The sequence below is a fragment of the Pinus tabuliformis genome, chromosome 3_1 (genome assembly GCF_031772625.1).
Source record: "Pinus tabuliformis cultivar Carrire ecotype Pingquan chromosome 3_1, CPIR1, whole genome shotgun sequence".
Lineage (NCBI taxonomy): Eukaryota > Viridiplantae > Streptophyta > Pinopsida > Pinales > Pinaceae > Pinus > Pinus tabuliformis.
In genome coordinates this window covers 458455866-458462741 of record NC_142301.1, presented here as the reverse complement: position 1 = coordinate 458462741, position 6876 = coordinate 458455866, and the positions used below count along the sequence as shown (strand labels likewise).

Sequence of the window (6876 nt, the reverse complement as noted above, 5' to 3'; positions counted from 1 at the left end):
ATGAAATGTGGCATTAGAATGCTGATGGCCTGATACGATCAAATTTCACCTGCTGGGTCTCCCTCCAACCACGGCAATCATGGGTCCTGTGGAATTTCTATCCGAAGCCGAAACATAATCACCATGAATCCAAACGTTGACAAATGCATGCATTGGGGGCTTCACGGATATTCAACGACATCCTCAGTTTAAAGTGCCGCGTGTTCATTACCCTGCACTGATTTTGCAAATTCGCTGACTGCTTCACAAGATCTAGTTCTGGACGAATAGTAGGATAACCCTGGAAATTGGCTTTGCGAATTGCAAAGAGTCCTTCAATCGAAAACTGTACTTGTTTGTTAATTTCTCCCTCATGAAGAATACCCCTAAATCGCTCAAAAATTCCATAGCGGCCTTGAAGTGATAGGTCTTGAAACATGGACCCGCATTCCTCTACAAATCCAACAGCAACCTCAACACTATCGTCTGTAGGATTCTCCAGCAAAACAGTAAGAAGTTCCAAAGCAATGATCTCATGTGCAATTTGTTGGTTCACTAGGTGAGCTATGAATTTTGTCGCTGCTAGTAACAGAGGCTTGTCATTTCGTTTGAAAACCCTCTTAAGCTGCAAAATAAACCTTCTCAAAAGGAGATTACCAACTTCTGGAAACTTTGTATTCACCACAGCAACCAAGGCAGCAAAAACATCAGTAAATCCAGGTGATGCCATCTGGGATTTCATACATGACCTACAAAATAGACCTCTTCCCCGGATATGAACCCCTGCAAAGAGCTCTGGAATAATGTTTTCAATGTTTGATGCGTTCACTTTGTTTACAGCGCTGATTACCACAGAAGGCTTCTTCCAAAGAAAGAATGCTCCAGATAAACCTAATGAAACACCATCCGCTGGGATACTAAAAACCTTATAAGCTGACAACTGTTGATGCAAACCCAATGGATTTTGATAAACATGACAGCTGTGAAAGGGCCGCTATGGATTAGGACAAATCCCCAATTTCGTAGCGCGCTACGAAACCACCTAAACATGTAGCGCTGCGAAATCGCTAAAAGGATTCGTGTGCTTATTTGCAGACATTTAGCATTGAAATTTTGTCTGTGATAACAGTGGCTCCACTTGGGATAGTGTGCCCTTGTGGTACACTAAGAACCTGCAGTTCCAGTGGCTTATAAAATTTATTTGACAAACAGAAATTTGCTTGGCAAGCATGACTGTAGGAGAAAGAAATCTACATCTACTGAAAAATGCTCAGTTGACCTTGAGCTTATTTGCATTTACCTACCTACCTACCCTAACAATTTTAACTTCTTTCTGCTCAATCAATATGAAATTTCCAATGTAGCCAATCCTCTGTTTTATCTGATATTTGAGTTTTTTGACTGCATTGGAGTTCAGAGCCAATATGATAGTGTGATGACCGCTGCCACTGAAATTGTCTCTGATCTTTATAAGAAAACTGAAACACTGGAGTGTAAAACTCTTCCATGTAATCAGCTATAGGATCCCAGAATACATGATCAACTTGATTTTTCTTGTAACTTTCCGGCTGTGCAAACTGATCTTCAACAATAGTGTTCAGTTCCTCAATCGTGAAAGAGAAAGGAACCAGCATTCTCTCCTTGCGTTCTGCCATAGAAAACTTCTGAAAATAATGATCATGATTATGAAAACTATATGCCTGAATTTGACCTTCTAATCCTTCAATTTCTTTCTCAATGTCCTCAGCAACTTCATCCAAAATTTTCATCTTATCCTCTGCCTTGCAGTCAAAGGATTTTAGATACGAGGACAAGGATAAAGGAAAATTTTCATTTGTTTCTCCATTACTATGATCATTATTCCGTTGTTTGAAACCTTGAACTGAAGGAGAGTTTGCCACCACCTCTGACCTATCTATCCATTCCTCCAAAAACATAAGCCAAAAGTCCTGAAATGACTTAATGGATTTGGTAGGAAAACTTTCAATCCATTGTTTACATTTCCCTTGAAGTGAATCATAGAATAACATAATGCAAACATCCTCATGTTTAACTCTAAGCAGCGCTGCAAATTCACAAAAATCTGATATATGCTTCAAAGTTAAACCCAAATCTTCTTCGTTGAATTTTGGACCATTCCTTAGCAAATATGCATCCTTGGGAAAATGATTTGGGAAACCTTGAATTCCTGAAAAATCTATGCATGCATACCTTGAGATAAGAATGGTAGCATCTGGGTCCTTCATAACTCTAGTGGAATCACCATGAACCTATGAATTTCGAATTCTTCAACAATGGAGTCGCCAAGGTAGTTTTGCAGCCTAAAAAACCTTCTGAGCTCCTGCTACCTTCAGAAGTTCAGCTTCATAATTTCGGGAAAGAATAATCTTCAGGCTCCCGGCAGACGCACCAAAATGTTATCACAAAATCAAGCACTGAAGGCTGCTAATCAGTTAGACTCTGTGTAACTATTTCAAACCAGACTTTTGACTAAGGCTTAGCCTCCTTAGCCTGAGAGGGCTCTCTCAAAGGGTTATTGATTTTAAATATTGATGAGATGGCTAACTCTTGCAAAGTAAATTTAACATATAAATTGGCTGGACAGACCTTACAAAGATTTCCATTGGGCTCATGGAGTTAATCATCATTTCAGCAAACTATAAAACCACTCATTCATAGAACTCAGGGCATGTAATGTTTAAACACTCAAGACACGTCTCAAATAAACCTCAACTTACAAATACACACAGGAAATCAGAGCAGTAGAGTGAATTTTGAGTGATTGTGTATCTATAAAGCTGTAAAACATAAAGGATAAAACAAAACCACATATATCTTGGGCATCTGAAACAATGTATGAATCCTGAGAAGAAAAAGCAGTCATTTGTATTACTGAAAACAAGTTCTTACATAAGCCAAAATAAACTCTGTTTCTCAAAAACATCCAACCTCTTGTTTATTTCTGTTTCAGCTATTTATAAAGTTCTTCTACCTGACTCGGATTCATCTGAGGGGAACTCGAAGTCCTTTTCTAATGACACATATTCACCTTTAAACTAACTAATAAAAGCCACTTACTACTAATTGACAGCTCTAGAAACTTAAAACAAATAAGATTCTAATTCTACATCATGCTGGACATAGCATTTACTACAATCAAGATTCATTCTCTGCCAAGTGGATTACTACAGTGGTAGCTTTGATGGCTTTAATTACAATGAACTTCATTCTTTGACATCTGCTCTCTTTCTGGTGGTGGCTGTGATGAACCTTTAATGCTCCATGTTTGTCTTCAATGACACATCTTTTCTGTTACCCTGAAACATAGGCCCCTGTTTGTCGGTCTTTGATGTGCTGCACAATATTCGAATCCAAAGAAGCATGCCTTTTATCTTTGATTACTCAAAATAGCACAGGCTGCCACGTCTTCGATGTGCTGGCCATTTTTCCATGTGTGAAGACAACACCTTTCAGAAAGATTCGCTGATTTGTCAATCATAATTGATTGGCTCAACTGAAACATGCAGCTACAGCAGTTTCGTAGCGCGCTACGAAACTGCTGTGTAATCACAAAACACAGCTTTAACATCAAAGTCTGACTGTCTTGAGCCTCATTTATCTTGACATGGTTTTGGCTCATCTATTTTAAACTTTGCATAAATAGACTTGTTGATCCTCGCACTGCTTGACAGATTTTTCACCTGCATAAAAGATTGCATCTACAGTTGCTGGAAGACTACACCTCTTAGTCACCTCATTTCTGAGATTTTTTATCATCACTTGGTTATAAATCTTATCAAGGACTGCAAATCGATTGCGAGCAACAAAAACAACAGATCCTCCAAGAAATACCTCTGGAATAGCTATATAACACTTTCAGGCTGTTGACTTATTTCCACAATTCCACCTGCATTATCAGCTATTGGCCCAAACACATCCATCGTCAAAACATATGCTGCAGTACTAAGCATTCACATAGTATCTATGCAGTGTTCTCTGCACAAAATCCCCGCAATGTGATCATATTCTTTGTCTTGGGCACATAAATTTGCTGCCTGTAAGCCCCGGGCAAGACATCAATAGTCATTCTCTTGTTATTGCAGAAAGGAACTATATCTATGGCGGCCTGCATGATAGTGAAATACCCTCTTGATTACAACCACCACAAATAGCACAATAAGCACTGTATGTATATCATATTTCATAACAAAACTGCAATACACCCCCACTGCTAAGAATATAACAGCAAGCTCCTGAGATTTAGGTGATAAGCCTGCACAGTCCCGTTCCTTGAAGAGCTTGTAGATCAAAATGAAAACGATCTCACATTTTACCATACTTCCGTAGCACTAGTGTCAGGCATTCATGTTAGATCTTCTGCCATGCTTGCATGATGAACAAGTAGCTAGTGAGTATGGCCAAAAACAGATGTGAAATAAGACTTGCACAGACCACCAAAGTGCCGGAAACAAACACCAGATAATAATGTAATCCGCTCTCTGTAGCAATAGCATCCACAGCAGAGAGATTCCATGCTTCCCACATTTCCCAAAAGATAGAAAACACACAATAATCCCCCTAAATATTCAACAGTTTTGTCATCTGTGGAAGAAATAAGAACTCTGGAAGCACGATCTATCAGTTTTGGAACCATTTTGTCCGCGAATGATGATCAATTGCATGGCTATATTCAAAAGGCACTTACGCTCTCCTCCATGTAGCTTTGCATCATTAGCTGCTAACAAGACTGGCTCAACAGAAGCGCTCATGTTCCTTGTCCAATATGAAATGTGGCATTAGAATGCTGATGGCCTGATACGATCAAATTTCGCCTGCTGGGTCTCCCTCCAACCACGGCAATCATGGGTCCTGTGGAATTTCTATCCGAAGCCGAAACATAATCACCATGAATCCAAACGTTGACAAATGCATGCATTGCGGGCTTCACGGATATTCAACGACATCCTCAGTTTAAAGTGCCGCGTGTTCATTACCCTGCACTGATTTTGCAAATTCGCTGACTACTTCACAAGATCCAGTTCTGGACGAATAGCAGGATAACCCTGGAAATTGGCTTTGCGAATTGCAAAGAGTCCTTCAATCGAAAACTGTACTTGTTTGTTAATTTCTCCCTCATGAAGAATACCCCTAAATCGCTCAAAAATTCCATAGCGGCCTTGAAGTGATAGGTCTTGAAACATGGACCCGCATTCCTCTACAAATCCAACAGCAACCTCAACACTACTGTCTGTAGGATTCTCCAGCAAAACAGTAAGAAGTTCCAAAGTAATGATCTCATGTGCAATTTGTTGGTTCACTAGGTGAGCTATGAATTTTGTTGCTGCTAGTAACAGAGGCTTGTCATTTCGTTTGAAAACCCTCTTAAGCTGCAAAATAAACCTTCTCAAAAGGAGATTACCAACTTCTGGAAACTTTGTATTCACCACAGCAACCAAGGCAGCAAAAACATCAGTAAATCCAGGTGATGCCATCTAGGATTTCATACATGACCTACAAAATAGACCTCTTCCCCGGATATGAACCCCTGCAAAGAGCTCTGGAATAATGTTTTCAATGTTTGATGCGTTCACTTTGTTTACAACGCTGATTACCACAGAAGGCTTCTTCCAAAGAAAGAATGCTCCAGATAAACCTAATGAAACACCATCCGCTGGGATACTAAAATCTTATAAGCTGACAACTGTTGATGCAAACCCAATGGATTTTGATAAACATGACAGCTGTGAAAGGGCCGCTATGGATTAGGACAAATCCCCAATTTCGTAGCGCGCTACGAAACCACCTAAACATGTAGCGCTGCGAAACCGCTAAAAGGATTCATGTGCTTATTTGCAGACATTTAGCATTGAAATTTTGTCAGTGATAACAGTGGCTCCACTTGGGATAGTGTGCCCTTGTGGTACACTAAGAACCTGCAGTTCCAGTGCCTTATAAAATTTATTTGACAAACAGAAATTTGCTTGGCAAGCATGACTGTAGGAGAAAGAAAGCTACATCTACTGAAAAATGCTCAGTTGACCTTGAGCTTATTTGCATTTACCTACCTACCTACCCTAACAATTTTAACTTCTTTCTGCTCAATCAATATGAAATTTCCAATGTAGCCAATCCTCTGTTTTATCTGATATTTGAGTTTTTTGACTGCATTGGAGTTCAGAGCCAATATGATAGTGTGATGACCGCTGCCACTGAAATTGTCTCTGATCTTTATAAGAAAACTGAAACACTGGAGTGTAAAACTCTTCCATGTAATCAGCTATAGGATCCCAGAATACATGATCAACTTGATTTTTCTTGTAACTTTCCGGCTGTGCAAACTGATCTTCAACAACAGTGTTCAGTTCCTCAATCGTGAAAGAGAAAGGAACCAGCATTCTCTCCTTGCGTTCTGCCATAGAAAACTTCTGAAAATAATGATCATGATTATGAAAACTATATGCCTGAATTTGACCTTCTAATCCTTCAATTTCTTTCTCAATGTCCTCAGCAACTTCATCCAAAAATCTCATCTTATCCTCTGCCTTGCAGTCAAAGGATTTTAGATACGAGGACAAGGATAAAGGAAAATTTTCATTTGTTTCTCCATTACTATGATCATTATTCCGTTGTTTGAAACCTTGAACTGAAGGAGAGTTTGCCACCACCTCTGACCTATCTATCCATTCCTCCAAAAACATAAGCCAAAAGTCCTGAAATGACTTAATGGATTTGGTAGGAAAACTTTCAATCCATTGTTTACATTTCCCTTGAAGTGAATCATAGAATAACATAATGCAAACATCCTCATGTTTAACTCTAAGCAGCGCTGCAAATTCACAAAAATCTGATATATGCTTCAAAGTTAAACCCAAATCTTCTCCATTGAATTTTGGACCA

The 6876-nt window shown here is 39.3% G+C and overlaps 1 pseudogene; it reads right to left on the bottom strand.

Moving 5' to 3' along the window:
* Window positions 1–5000: 5000 nt before the first annotated feature.
* Window positions 5001–5471, bottom strand: LOC149187723 (uncharacterized; annotated as a pseudogene).
* Between the last annotated feature and the right edge of the window lie 1405 nt (window positions 5472–6876).